The 14,489-nt window shown below is 32.6% G+C and overlaps 1 long non-coding RNA gene across 1 annotated transcript; it reads left to right on the forward strand.

The window, feature by feature from the left end:
• Positions 1-4,999: 4,999 nt before the first annotated feature.
• Positions 5,000-14,172, forward strand: LOC148272695 (uncharacterized; the record flags this gene model as incomplete). The annotated part of the gene is made up of 4 exons (XR_015824795.1): positions 5,000-5,597; positions 5,676-5,779; positions 13,100-13,206; positions 14,038-14,172. It is a non-coding gene; the product is annotated as an uncharacterized LOC148272695 (long non-coding RNA).
• Positions 14,173-14,489: the final 317 nt, after the last annotated feature.

Consider the following 14,489-nt stretch of genomic DNA (forward strand, 5'->3'; position numbering starts at 1 on the left):
TGGAAATATAAGAGAGCATCGGAAATTCAAATGTTTTAAAAATTTGTTTTGTACTTTCTCCAGCCTGTCAATATAAGTAATGTATTGTGGATTCCAAACGATAGACGCAAATTCAAGATGGGTTCTTACATAACTATAATAAAGATTTTTTATTGTTAGATCATTTTTAAAAGGCTTAGATACTCGTATAATAAAACCTAACATTTTATATGCTTTTTCAATAATTTTATCAATATGTGATTGAAATGTCATTTTTGAGTCCAGAACTACACCTAGATCTCGTATTTCTTGGACACGGTGCAAGACTGTACCCGATAGAGAATACGAATAATCTATCGGATTTTTTATTCTCGTAAAGGTAATTGTTTTGCATTTAAGCGGATTTAATATGAGCTGATTATTTACACAGTAAGTAGAGAAGTTTTCAAGATCTTCTTGCATATCAAGACAATCTTGTAGGGAAGTAACTTTCTTGTATATTTTTGTGTCATCGGCAAATATTTTGTATTCGGAAAATTTAAAGACGTTACCCATATCATTAATATAAAGAATAAACAATAATGGACCCAAGTGGGATCCCTGGGGTACACCGGAATAGCATTGTTTAAATGAAGACTGATAGTTTAATAGTGCAACTGATTGGAGGCGATACTTTAAATAAGATTCAATCCAGCGTAGTAGATTACCGTGAAAGCCATAACATTTTAATTTGTGAAGAAGGATTTTGTGACTGATTTTATCAAAAGCCTTGCTAAAATCTGTATACTGAGCGTCGACCTGATGTCGGCTGCCCATTACGTTTAGAACCCTATCTGTAAATTCATCAAGATTAGTAGAAACATTTCGCATTTTAAAGAAACCGTGTTGGTTTGGATCAATGAAGTGCTTCACCGCTGGAGAAATTTGTTCAGTGATGATTTTTTCCATTAATTTGCTAAAAATTGAAATTTTAGATATGGGTCTATAATTTTCAATATTGTGTAGATCACCAGTTTTATGGACAGGAGTAACGTGAGATTTCTTCCAGCACATTGGAAATTTACCTTCTTTTAATGATAGGTTATAAAGATATGACAACGGACATGCCAATTGCGTTGCACATCTTTTTATGAAAAACGTAGGAAATCCGTCAGGTCCTGCTCCTTTTGAAGGATCTAGATCATTTAAATATTTAAGAACTAATTTAGAATTAAATGTTACAGTTTGAATGTCAATGACATTTCTAGAGTCCACAATAGGTAAATCAATGTCGTTATTAATAAAAACAGACTGAAAGAAGGTAGAAAATAACTCGCAACTGCTTTGCACGTTATCACTCTTTGTATCATGAAGAAACATTTCAGTTGGATAATAACTTAGCGATTTTTTCGATTTAACGAATGACCAAAATTGTTTAGGATTTTTCTGAATAGCTAATTCAGTTTGATCAATGTATTGGTCATAACAATTTTTGGCTTCTTGTTTCTGGCGTGAACGGAGAAGAGAAAATGTTTTATAGTCTGCAAGGTTTTTATAAGTTTTCCATTTTTTATGGTATTTAAGTTTTTCATTTATTATTTTTATTAGTGATGCGGAATACCAATTTGGAAATTTTTCACAAGATTTCACCGTCTTAGTTGGTACAAATAAAGTCACTGCATCATTAAGTATGGAGTAAAATACTGATGTCGCTTTTTCTATATCTAGTCCCTCAAATTTATCGTTCCAATTTACTACCGAGAGTAGTTCATTTATTGCTATATAATTTGCCGAATGATATGAAAATTTAAGTCTAGAACCACTTTTTGCGTCATTTGATTCTATTCTTGCAGTGATATCAATACAAAGTGATTTGTGATGAACATCTTCTGTAACGAGAGGATCGTCGCAGGTTATTACATTGCACAGGTCACTGTTACTTAAAATAAGATCAAGTATGCGATTATTACTATTATTTTGGGAATTAAATTGCTTGAGATTCAAAAAGTTTATTTTATCAATTAAATTAGTGCTAAGTGAATCGTTAAATTCACACGGAGAAAGGTAATTAACCTCAGAATTAGATTTCCAATTTATATTAGGTACATTATAGTCTCCTAGTAGAATGAATAAATCATCAGGATATTTGTACATAATACTAGAAACATTCTCAAAGTGGCGTTTTATATCTTCAAGATGATAACGACAGTGGGGTAAGTATGTAGAACATATGAATATATTATGTTTGGAATAAGTTGGAATTGAAACCCATAAATCTTCATTTATAGTTGACCAATTTAAATGACTGTCTGGAAAAAGAATCTTTCGGACAGCTATAATCACGCCGCCACCAAATTTTTGACCTGTTTCTGCATAATTTCTATCTCTCCTAAAAACGGTATACCTATCATCAAATATTTCTCGGTTGCTGATGCTACTGCATAGCCATGTTTCTGTCAGTACTATCACATCATATTCATTATTTAAAATTGAGTTGAAAAGAAGATTAGTTTTAGTTCGTAGTCCACGAACATTTTGGTAATATAATTTTAGAGTCGTGCCCTTTGAGATTCAAAATAATAGTGTAGAACAAAAAATTGAAAAGAAATCAAGATGACCTTTTCAGTTAGGAATAGTAATATTATACAAAATATGAGAATCAATAAAAATAATAAGGTTGTAATCACTTCGTTATGAGGAATAATTCGAAATGTTCCACATAGGTGCATGAAGTATGAGTATTGGATATAAAAAATAATTAATAAAGTGAAAGTATATGTGTGATGAACACTATCATTATCGTTTGACAATAATAATATACATAATATGATAATGAAATTAATCAAGAATGAGGATCCATGTTTAACATTATATTTTTGGAAAAAAGAGGGGAATTTCCTTTTTATAGTTTTATTTTCTCCATATCTGAAGATTTCGTAATTAAATGTAATGGAGAAGTATCGTTTAGTCGAATAAATATTTTGGAATTTTTTACCCAACAAAATTTTATGTTTTTTTCTCTTGAAAACGTTTTCGCTTCCTTCAATAATTGTTGGTTAATAGGGGTCAGATGGTCAGAAAAGTAAATTTTACGTTGTTCACCAGAGATGTTAAGATCCGAGGTAGTTATTCCTTTCTTGGCTTTAACACCTGATAGAAGATCTTCCTTTAAATATCTTTTTGTTAGTTTTAATAGAATATTTCTTGGTTTATTTCTTCTAGTTTCTCCATCTGAATCGAGTTTTTTAGGGCTGATTCTAGTGACAAAGTCTATGTCTGATTTTAGTAGACTGCAACCGATGACTTCGCTTATTTTTGTAGTTAGGTTGATAAGGTTTTCTTTAACATTTTCGGGTATTCCACTAATTATTATGTTATTTTGTCGAGAAAATTGGTCTCTATTGTTGGCTTCCACTTCAATCTTAGTAATTTTATTTCTTAGGTATGTGATTTCTTCCTCAAGTGTATCCACTTTAGTGATTTTTATTTCAAACTGGGAGATTTTCTTTGTTAATTCTGTCATTTCATCACTCATTTGGTTCATGGAACACTTAATCAGTGACATTTCTGATTTAAGTTCGTTTTTTAGTTCATCGAATTTAGTTTCAATAAGATGTAGAATATCAGAGTGAAAATTTCTATTGTCTGTTTGATTTTGCGTTGTAAAGGGTTGGTTTAATTCCTTATTGATCACTTGCGGACTAGATGATCTAGAACGCGGGTCTTGCACTTTACACGATTCACATTTCCAGTTAGAGCGTGATATTTGTGACATTCTTTTAAATATAGTTGATGAGGTACCTACACATGTGTAGTGAACACTTAAGTAACATCTTGAACATTTAAGTGTTTTAGTTGGGCTTATGGTTTTTGAGCATACATTGCAGTTAATATTCATGATATTCATTTTATTACTCTTCACTTATGCGTTTATAAATAAATAATATATGTCTAAATAATGCATGCAATAAATGCAATAAATAAACAAATAACCAACTTTTAGCTCAATTCTTAGTTTTGTTGGTGTCAGCTAAAATATTTTAGATTGGTTAAGATCAATTTGATGAACGCAGAGATGGAAGTCTAGGCATCTACAGGGCTTATGACCTTAAGACTTGACCGATCGGGTTGTGGTCCTGTGGCTAGTGTCTCGGACTCACGGACCAAAGGTCTGTGGTTCGAATCCCACTATACCCCAACTTGATTCCATTTTCTAATAGTGAGTTATTTACAACTCGTTGAAAATGGCCCTCAAAATTAAATATTTGGGTAAATCATGAGAACGCAAATATTTCTTTTTTTTATTAAAAAAAAAAAAATAAAATAAGTGGCCACTTAAACCAGCCAATGACAGGTCATAAGCTCTGTAGATGTCTAGACTTCTATATTACCTTTTCTGAAATGTTCTTCATCTCTGTTGTAATGTGTTAATTACTAAAATCCATTAAAAATATGTTAACATGTATAAATTAAGAAATTGTTTTGAAATAAATCAATTCAGTGTCCATTGAAAATAATTAATGTTTGTAAACGTTACAATACATTTTTTTGAATATGCATTTCAGTCGAACGAAGCCCTGGAAAATCGATGAAAACACATATATGCATCTAACTTTATTTCTACTCAATATATAGAAGATGTTATTATTTGTAAACCTTGAGTATGTGAATTAGAAAATTTTGCAAAAAACCGCACGTAAATCTGTCGAGCCATTTTCGAGTTTTTGCGAGACACAACACGGTGATTCATTTAAACATAAATATAGATTTTTATTTAGAAACTTCGCTGGTCTGTCTTTAAACTTAATTTTTATTATTTAATTTAATCATTGTTGACTGTTTGTTTCTGTAAAATAAAAAACATAAAAACGTAAAAATACATGTTTCAATCATGTAATTACCATAGAATTAAGAATAGTCCAGAAGGAGCGTAGAATCATATTTGAATACATCGGACTGTGTCCAATAATTCACCGAAGTCACCGAGTAACATTGCCAGATCTCGAAGAATATAATCATAACACAAATGTAAGGTTAAAACAAAACAATTTGTTAATTTTTCTAAAATTTTATTGTGCACGCGGAAACATTGATTGACACAACAGAGTAGATAAGTAAAGGGTCATCCAATAAGAGTAATTTAATTAATGAACTTTGAACTTAAAATATAAAACAAATTTTATTTTACATAAAACGGATATTTTTATATCATGTTAAATAATATTTTATGTTTTAAAGATAATGTCGGTCAAATGTCCACCCCGGCGTTGTTTAATCCGAGGTTCAATTTGCATTGTTTCTCTTATTATATGAGCAAAGTAGGGTAAAAATTTTTACTACCCTGGCAACACTAACGAAATTTCCATTTTGTTTCTTCGACAATCTGACAGATGGAAAAATAATTCAATTTTTAAGTAATGCATTTGTGACAAACACATTCATTTGCTAATTACACATGAAATGTGATTGCATCCCGTTTCTTTAAGATCCCAGCAGTATTTCTACACTTTAAAAGGACACAACACGGCATGGTTAAATTCGAATCGGGAGTTGCGTACTGAGCGACGTCTACAAAGAAGCTAATGGGTCAAAACGTAAACCTACTCATTTATGAGTAGTTGAGTCGCCTTCTGTTTGATGTGCGTATGCGGTTTCTGGACTATTCTTAATTCTTTGGTAATTACATTAATAAAAAAAATAAAAATAAATGTTTCTAGAAGCTGAATTATGATTCGCCGCACTCTTCTCTCCGATACCCATCTCGGTAGGTGAGAACGGGACAGGAAATGGCCATCTCTGCTCAGCATATCGTCGCCTTTACGTAAGTAGAATATCGTACATTTTAGCGTGATCTATAATATTATACTATATTATATTATATTATATTCTACACTTCCTCTTTTCAAAATAGATGGTACAGAAATTCCATTCATGACTTCAGTCAAAACTTAGGTATTATCATTCATAAGTATTTAGGGTGGCACGATCAGGTTAACGAAGTTAGTCGTAAATTTTATAGCAGTTTGCACTCACTTAAAAGATTACAGAATTTCTTGCCAATTAATATTAAGCAAACATTAGTCCAGAGCTTACTTCTTCCACTCCTTGACTATGCAGATGTATGTTATCCAGATGCTAACTCTGCATTGCTCGATAAGGTTAGAACGATTGCAGAATATTTGTATTCGTTATATCTTTGATCTTCGCAAATTTGACTACATAACCGAGTAGCGCACGCAACTACACTGGCTCAGAATTCTGGCATGGAAGAAACGTTCACATCCTATCACTCCTTCACAATATTTTAAATAATCCCACTTCGCCTGTTTATCTGAGAGAGCTCATCCAACCTCTTTCACAACACGGACTATCTCTTCGTTCTAGCAACGAGAGAACCCTTTTAATACCCTGTCATCGCTCTAATTTTTGTGCCTCCTCTTTCGCAGTAGTAGCCGCTCGATTGTGGAATAATCTACCCACTAATGTTAGAGACGCCCCTTCTTTATTTACATTTACTAAACTCCTGCACTAAAAAAAGCATCAGTTGTATTTTTCTTGTATTATGTTGTTTTGATCATGTTATTTTTATTATGGATAACTTATAAAGCGCCGTTTTCACAAGATAATACATTAAGGGCGCCTTACAAAGTAATCCTATAAATAAATAGATTTAATTTACACTTATTTGTTGATGAATTTGTATAAACCACTTTAATTACACTTCGACCGGTTTCGAGGTTACTACCTCATCGTCAGGAATTTAACTAACTTATAATTACACGCGTTGCAATTTATATAATAAAATATTGTATGAAAGAGACGGAAAATTGAAAGAAAGAGAGAGAAAGAAGATTAAATAAATCATAACGGGAATAGTTTTAAAAGAGGACTCGAAGTTAAATTTAATTGATTATTTATTATTGGAAGTTTTTTTACAAATACGGTCATCCATAAATCTTCCAATCATCCTTTAGCACATAAACACTCTGCTTTCCATTATATGATTCTTCGGCTTACTTCAATACCACTAAATAAAAATAATTTTGACATAGAATTAAATACTATAAAGAATATTGCTTTCAATAATGGCTATGAACTAAATCTAATTGACAATATTTTGAATAAAAAACTTAAATTAAACTATAGGAAAAAATACTTATACAGTTCCCAAAATATTTCCAATAAAAATGAGAACTGGCGTAGAATTTTGTACATTAATTCATTTTCTAATAATAAAGCGCAAATTTTACCTAACAATATTAGGCCAGCTTTTTATACTAGGATATATAAGGATGATAAATTAAATCATTCGGGAATTTATAAATTAAATTGTTTAAATTGCCAAAATTTCTATATTGGAAGAACTTCACGTAAATTTAAAGTTAGAATCAAAGAACATATAAGATGTCTGAGTAGTAATATTTTTTCAGAATTCGCAAATCATCTTATATCCGAAAACCATGAATTTGATCAAGAAACGGGTGTAGACATTTTGCATGTAAATAAAAATGGTTTTCGTTTAGATTGTGAGTGGTTGTGGCGTTTGGCTTACCTGTCGGGGTCTCTCTGTACACGCTGTGTGTAACTTTTATACGCACAGGCGTGTGCGTGAGGTAGGATTAGGCAATCTTCCTTTTTACCTGCATCCGTGCGCTCGGGGCCTCGCGTCCCTGCTGGAGCCTGCAATCGGTCCCGTCGGTGCCTTATGGCCTCTCGCTCGACACCCTACTACGTTCTTTTCAGAAGGTGGCGGGGAAAAGGATTCACATTTATATTATCGCACAAGAAATAAGAACGGCTTACTTACATGGATAACAGTATTTATTTTATAAGAAAACTGGCGTGTAATACAAAGATATTTTATTACACGTTCAATAAAATCTAACTTACTTCGAATTTATATCTAACACGTGTTTTATAGAAGACTAATTTTATGTGAGGAAGCACTGCAGTTGAGTTTCGGACAAGGAGAGAAGGACGGGCCTTGAACTTCGCGCCTTTTATAGCCTTTGTTCTTGTCGCCCTCTACTTCCGGCTGGGTATCGAACCGCAGGCTGGTAACTTAACGAGCTGCGTTCGCTTGCGTGGTTTCGCTCCTCGGTAGGTCCTCGAGGATTGTTTATGACGGAGGCGCCACAAGATCATTTAGAACGATTAGAAATTAGTGAAGCCATTAATCAAAAACTTCAAATAATAAATAATCCCACCAAAACCTGATAGTGCCTATTTAACAGAAAATAATTAGAAGGAAGATAAAACTTAATAACTAGAAAAATTACAACAGAATAATAAAAATATTAACAAACTTAATCTTATATTAATAATAAATTATAACTGTTAAAATTAAAATCAAAAATTAAACGTCGGAAGTAATAATGACCAAATATTTTACATAAACCTAAAAATGTAAAACAAATTTATTGTAAAAAATTAATTTAAACATAATTATTTCAAATCATAATAGGGAACAGTTTGAACTTAAAAAAATATAAACAGAATTGATCAATAAACAATTTGTACACGAAAAAATTTGAGATAAATGAATTGGAAAGGTTATAAGTAAAATATCAAATATTTTTTTCCTCCTAGTCATTAGAGGACATGTAAAAAAATGAGATTAAGATCTCCAATGCCTCCACATTCGCAGGCATCGGCAATGTGGAGGCATTGGAGGCAACCCAACCTGTTGATCGGTTTAAATAAAATAACTCCAAATTCAAATTACTTACACCGACATTATTGGTAGTCAGATGGCAGAAGAGGCCACCTGTAATTTTCAAAAATGTTAAGGGAAGCAGAAATAAGACTCACTTTCGATACTTTAATCCATAAACTAAAATATTTTAGTGCTACTTTTTCCTTTGCGTTTGTTTCCTGACAGAGAGGCCATTTCTAAGGTAATAAAATAAGATGTATTGCGTTATATGTTTACGGATAAATTTGTATATTTGAACAACTGTTTCGTGGGTCACGGTACATGTAGAATAATACTCGTAAAATAAATATCGTAAACAATACTCGAATTGACGGCAAAGTCTAAAAACAAGATAATAAAAATATAATGAAATACATACTTACTAAATTATATTAAGGAATAATGCATAATAAAGGCGGAAACCGGGGGCCTATTTCTTAATTGAAACAAGTAACCATAAAAAACTGTGAACACAATGTGATATTTGAAATAGGTTATCAAACGACTAACTATTATCGTAGTTGAATTTACATAGCTCCATTTTTGTGAATATCACATTGTTCGGATCTGATACTAGAAGGGGTCAACACTGTTCTGGCATCGAGACAACGCTATTGCGTTGGCAAGGAGGTCCATAACTTTTCGCTAGAATCGTGGAAAAACGGGAGTGTAGTCAAGTTGCAGAAGGTGTTGACCTCGCTCTTTTGTTACATTGGTCGTAGGGAGGCAGAAAGGTTGATGAATGCCGCGGTTCGGAGATGCCTACTGGATGTCAAAAATTAAATATGAAAAAAGAAAAAGTTAAAAATTATATTTACAAATGGCAGTCATAAAGATTCGCATTATATTAAATAAATTGTCCATGTAAATTTATTGTAACAGAGAGGGAAACATTTTTAAGAAGGGAATATGGAAGTCTAAGCATTTACAGGGCTTATGACCTGTCATTAGCTGGTTTAAGTCGCCACTTTATACACTGTAACATTCACCATTCTGTCCATGTTTGAACACCCACATTCCTCAACTCTTCCATCAGTCGACTTTTGTGAAGTAAAGGAGCTGAAACTTTTAGTATGCGGGTGAGATTCATCCTGCAGTCTGCAAGCGTTTGAACATACCCAAACATTGTTGAATTAACTACCTGGTAAAAGAAGAAGTATAAAAATTGGAATATCGTTTTCTTTTTTGAAAAAATTGCATGTGAAAAAGCTATCGGCAAGATGGGTGCCGCGTTTGCTCAGTGTCGAACAAAAACGAGTTCGAGAGACCACTTCACGGCAGTGTTTGGACATGATAAAGCGTAATCCTGTTGATTTTTGGCGTCGATTAATATCTGTCAATGAAACGCGGGTGCACCACTATACACCTGAAACCAAAAATCAATCGAAACAATGGGTGGAAGCTGGTGGAAGTGCTCCGAAGAAGGCAAAGGCAGTGAAATCGGCTGGCAAAGTTATGGCCACTGTATTTTGGGATGCACTCGGAATTTTGCTCATTGATTATCTTGAAAAAGGATCCACAATTGCAGGAAAGTATTATCGCGCATTATTGAATCAATTTAATGATGCAATCAAGGAAAAACGACCACATTCAAAGAAGAAAAAGTGCCCTTTCTTCAAGATTACGCACCGGTTCACACATCATGAGATACGATGCTAAAGTTACGTGAAATACACTTCGAATCGGTTGATCATTGATCACTTTTTTCTGTTTCCAAACTTGAAAAAAATGACTCGCAGGAAAAAGATTCAGCTCGAACGAAAAAGTGATTACTGAAACTAACGCGTATTTTGAGAGGTTCCGAAATCGTATTATTCAGATGGTATAAAAAAGTCGGAATATCGTCTTACTAAGTGTGTCGAAGTAAAAGGAGCTTGTTGAGATATATATGGTTTTTGAAAAAAAAAAAAAGTTTTTTTCCCACTTAGGTTGCTTCATTTTCAATCCGCCTCGTAGTGTGAGTATAATTTATTCCCGATTTCCGATAAAATGCTTTTTTTATGCCTAATAAGTACTTATTAAATATTAAATAATAACAAATTATTTCAGTCGATACGCAAATGTGTAATGGAGGAATACTGAAAATCTTAACCCAATATTTATTAAATTTATAAAGATATTATAGTTATTAAGATATAGACGCAATGTGTACTGGCTGCACATCACCGGGGAGGGAGGGTTAATTTGCATGAAATATAATAAATAACGTCGGCTCACTGTTGACTATCGTCACAATTGTGTGTAGTGTGTGGACGCTACAAATTATCGATAAAAGATTACGGTAAATGGATTATCTATAAAAATAGCATTTACTTACCTTCTATCGATTTACAAATCCCAAGAAGGATTACTTTTCAATGCTATCGTTTAGATTGTACCAAAGCACCTGTACAAGATTTTCATCGACATAATTCCCATTTAAAATCTACATATGTTGATGAGGGGCGAATCGTCCAAATAAGCGATTATGCACAGCTCACCATTATATTTGACTCGACATAATAATGTTTTATCAATTCATATTTAAAATCTACGCACAGTATTGCGCGAATTGATGGAATAAAATTCCTCGTAATCATAAAATACGTTTTTATTAATATTTTGAGTTACAGGTGACGTACAATCATAAAATATTTTTTATTTAATAGGATGTATGTTTTTCTTTTGCCTTTATTTCGGTTTTCGATTTTTCAATTTTTTATTTATTCATATACAGGTGTTCTTTCAACCCTGTCACATCCGAAACCACGACAATCAGTATGAACAAGAAGATTTCCACAGGCATGGGGCCTGTGGAACGGAACTTTATAATTAATATTTTCACTCATTATTTTCGAAACGAAAATAACGAATGAAAATATAAGCGCTTCTATAAACACTAGGAGAATATTAAAAAAATCTTTAGTTTGTAGAGTAGGTTAAATCCGATATTCCTCCCTAGTGATAATAGCCTATTGTTCTGCTCTATGGTAGATACGCAACATTCCAGCTGATTATTTTTTTACATTAATATTAGACAAATGCAGATTACAGATTTTTCTAAGGCATTTGACAAAGTAGATCATAAAATTCTCATGTATAAATTACATGCCTTGGGAATAAGAGATCCATTACTCTCATTTATTAAATCGTATCTAACTGGTAGGATACAAAATGTTCGGATAAATAACTATTTATAAACCAGTATTGATGTTACATCGGGTGTACCTCAGGGTGCTCATTTGGCACCCCTGCTTTTCAATTGGTTTATTAATGATGTTGCTAAATCATTCTCTTACTCTCGTTTTTGGCTCTTCGCGGACGACAACAAAATTCTCAAAATAATTCAAACTTTACAAGACTGCTTTCTTCTTCAATCAGACATTAACTCTTTTAACCGATGGTGTAAAGTCAATAAATTAGAACTAAATATTAAAAAATGCAAAATCATTTCATAGAACAAAACAACCAATTTCCTTCGAGTACCTATTAGAAAACTCCAAAATTGATGTAGTCAAGTCCATCAGAGATTTAGGAGTTGTTTTGGACTATAAACTGACATACAACGAGCATATAGATAATACAGTAAATAAACCACTGAAATTACTCGGCTTCATTAACAGAATATCCTCTGATTTTACTCATGTCCGTACAATCAAAACTCTTTATTGCTCAACTGTTCGCCCTCTTCTAGAATATGCCTCCTAGAATAGTAGGCTGGTCTCCATTCTATGTCAATCGCATAAATCACATTGAATCAGTTCAACATCGCTTGTTTCGAAAAATAGCGTGGATGCTCAGACTAGAGAGAGATAATTATTCTTATGTTGAAATAGAGTCAATGTTAAATATTTCTAGTCTACAAAAACGTAGAACTAATATTGACTCCATATTCGGCATACTAAATGGTATAATCGATGTTCCATCATTACTGGGACAAGTAAAATTCAATATTTCGACTCGTAGGTTGAGAAACAATGAAGTACTGTTCATCGATCAGCATAGAACAAACTATGGTCTTAATTCTCCAATGACCCATCTTTGTCGTATTGTGAACTCAAGACAAGATCTGGACTTTTTTGGTTTAAGTTTACAACGATTTAAACGATCACTAAATAAATAGTCCAGATCTTGTCTCGATGTCCCTTATGTTTGTCAATGCTTCTTTCTTTTTTTAAAAATGTTTTAAACGATTCTTTTGTTGTAATATTTAAACCTTATAAATTGTATACATGGACAATGTCCGTTAATAAATAAATGCGTTTGTGAGAGTGGTATTGTATTTGGGTAATTAGGTATGGTAGGTAGAGAATAATGTTATTATGAGTATGAATGTGGAAGAAGCTAGAAATGTACGCCAGATAGACGTGTGCGGTTGTCCATTCTCTCTGCCGTGGAAATGGCGTAATGGCAATAGTATAATTTTGCTAGAACCGTCATTAAATAAATAAATAAATTGGTTTCCAGTCGCCGCCGAGTATGCTGGGAAGCCTTCCGAGGAGGTCTGTCGCGCTTGCTGCCAGCCCTTCTCTCCCTGTGGACCAGAATTCCAGGACTGCTGCAATTCCTATCAGGTACAGCTCTCGTACTGCAGGACGTTCATTTGTGTTATGAATTTATTTAAATAATTTTTTGTTATTGTTTTAATGGAATTTTAGTAGGGTAGACACTGCTTATGTGCCTATATGAAACGTACGCCACTGCTCGCAACACTGGACACATCAAACTTCAGCGTGCATAAATTCCAACATGAATTGAGTTTTTTAGTTTCAAAAAACATGAAACAGTTTAAAAAACACGAAACAGCTAAAAAAAATATAATACAGTTTCAAAAATCATGAAACAGTTAAAAAAACATGATTTCAAAAAATTAATCAGTTTTAAAAAAACCTAAAACTGTTTAAAAAAACGTGTTTTCATTCTTTCAGTTTTAAATAACATGAATCGAGTTTTTCAGTTTCAAATAAAATTAATTAATTTTTTTCCAGTTAATAAAAACGTGATTTGAGTTTTTAGTTTCATTTAACATGAATACAGTTTTTTTAATTTCAAATAACATAATTAGAGATTTTCAGTTTATAAAAGCATGAAACAGTTTTCAAAAACATAAAACAGTTTTAAATAACATGAATTGTTTTTTTTTTTAGTTTCAAATAAAATAATTTGAGTTTTTTTAGTTTTTAAAAAACAAATAACAGTTTTTAAAATGTAAAACAATTTTAAAAAACATAAAACAGTTAAAATATTATGAAACAGCTAAAAAAAACCATGATACAGTTTCTAAAAAACATGAAACAGTTAAAAAAACATTTTTTGAGTTTTTCAGTTTCAAATAACTTTTCAAAAAACATCGCGATGTTTTTATAAATTGTACAAAAACAAATAAATAAATCATATTATTGCAGTACCAGCGCTGGAACGACCTCTACAAGACGAAGTGAAATCGTTTGAAAATGGCGAACAAGTTCTGTGCGAGCTTCTCTATAGTCCGCCACTAGACATATGGGCAGTCGACGTGATCTTCATACACGGTTTACACGGTGAGACATTCAAATATACCATACAATAATTATTGCTTACTAGTTCGACCCCATCTAGAATACGCTTCTCCTATTTGGTCTCCATTCTACAGGACTCATATTGACCATATCGAGTCTGTCCAACACCGTCCAGCACCGATTGCAAAGGGGTAATTTTTCTTTTTTTGAAATGGAGCAATCTCTTAATCTGTCTTCATTGGAGAGACGTAGAACTGAGATGGACCTGATGTGCGTTTTCAAAATACTTGGGAAGTGAACAGTGGTTGTGGGTACAAAGGATGTAGAAGTTGTGACAATACTTAATCAATGCATACCCA

This window comes from Micrasema longulum, unplaced genomic scaffold (genome assembly GCF_059751315.1).
Source record: "Micrasema longulum isolate JH-2025_06_02 unplaced genomic scaffold, ASM5975131v1 h1tg002225l, whole genome shotgun sequence".
In the NCBI taxonomy this organism is placed as follows: Eukaryota; Metazoa; Arthropoda; class Insecta; order Trichoptera; family Brachycentridae; genus Micrasema; species Micrasema longulum.